The following is a 1,490-nucleotide window of genomic DNA, read 5'->3' on the forward strand; positions in this document are numbered from 1 at the left end:
AAAATATTGCTTAAATACTTCAGGAAATATATAATATTCAATATACACATCCGCAAATAGCAATGCCTACTGACAAGATGCTCTAAATGAGTGAACATTCCTGTTAACCAAAGCCTTATAACTTTTAATTATTTTTGATAACATTCAGTCTTTTAAATGTTTTACATGCTGTCTTAAATGGATTAAATACCACATAATTTATGGCTTAAAGTCATTAGTATGAACATCAGTGATAGCCCTACACTGTCATACAGTGAACCCCTCAGGGTGGCCAGGGCTATTTCTGTGAAGAGGCCTGGATCTGCTTTTAGTAGTAAACGACCTCAAACTATGATGTTTTTGCATTCACATATCTTCTTTTTATAGGATTCTTTTATTCCCTTCCCATTGTCACTGTCACTGGGCCCATCCTCAGCAGCATATCCTTTTTCTTATCAATTTGCTAGGTGCACATACACATAGCAAAGGTTGGAAGCAAATGGCAATAAATGTTAGAAAACCACGTAACTAAGTATGTCAAAGCTGAATCCAAACTAAGTGTAAACCAGATGCTGCATGAGGGTGTAACAAACCCTTTGTAAGTACATAAACTTCTGTGCATGAACTATGTGACTTCTATTTGGCTGTAAAGGAGTAAGATTTTATTTTGTTTTCATTTTATTTCCTCCATTATTATTTGTTTATATATTTCATTTAGGCTTGTAATACTTCTAGGTACTTGTCCTTGCGATTACTACCTAAATACCTTTTAGAAAGGCAAGGAATCTATCTAACAACTTGGAATATCATTTACCACATTGATGAAAAAAAAGTTCCTAAAATGAAAAAGTCATTCTAGTCTATAATCTGCCAATGCTTTGCTTTGGCAGTTAGATTTTGAAACTAAAAGATGTCATGAAGTTTCTTATACCATATATGCATTCTTTTCTTAACTTACATTTGTTGGCAAACCCTTTCAATTCTAACATTTCGTTTAATATTCTATGTTCTAAAATATTCTCCCCTAGTATCTCCCAAATTACATTTCAGTAATAATTCAAGCAGAATCCAGTATTTATCAAAATACTTCTAATTATATTTTGACTATAATACTAAGTTTTATTCAATTAAGGCAAATATGTTAATTTTACAACTTATCTAAAAATGGAGAAATTTATTTTAGGATTAAAATCATTAAATGTGCCAAGAAATATTTCAGTTGCTTAGGCTTCTTGTTTCTCAGATGTCCTTGCAAGAGGCATGTCCGTATATTGTAATCTTACTGCATAATATTCTTCAACTTATGAATTTCAGAGAAACAGAATTAGCACATCCTTCAACTATACTCCAGCCTTATAGCATACATAGAGTAAACATGATAAAGCACTCCTCAGCTCTTTAAAGTTTCTCTGAAAAGCAGAAAAACTTAATCCAGTAGCTTCAAAAATGGCAAAATAATTTTAAAACCCCAATTATTAATGTAAATCATCAATTGCTCCAAATCTTATAAA

At 31.6% G+C, this 1,490-nt stretch overlaps 1 protein-coding gene across 1 annotated transcript in view; it reads right to left on the minus strand.

Annotated features, from left to right (window-relative positions):
* ANAPC1 (anaphase promoting complex subunit 1) overlaps nucleotides 1-1,490 on the minus strand; it is a 158,631-nt gene that overhangs the window by 113,099 nt on the left and 44,042 nt on the right. The gene's annotated exons all lie outside the window — the stretch shown is intronic.

Source organism: Propithecus coquereli, unplaced genomic scaffold, assembly GCF_000956105.1.
Source record: "Propithecus coquereli isolate 6110/MARCELLA unplaced genomic scaffold, Pcoq_1.0 Scaffold519, whole genome shotgun sequence".
NCBI classification, from domain to species: Eukaryota; Metazoa; Chordata; class Mammalia; order Primates; family Indriidae; genus Propithecus; species Propithecus coquereli.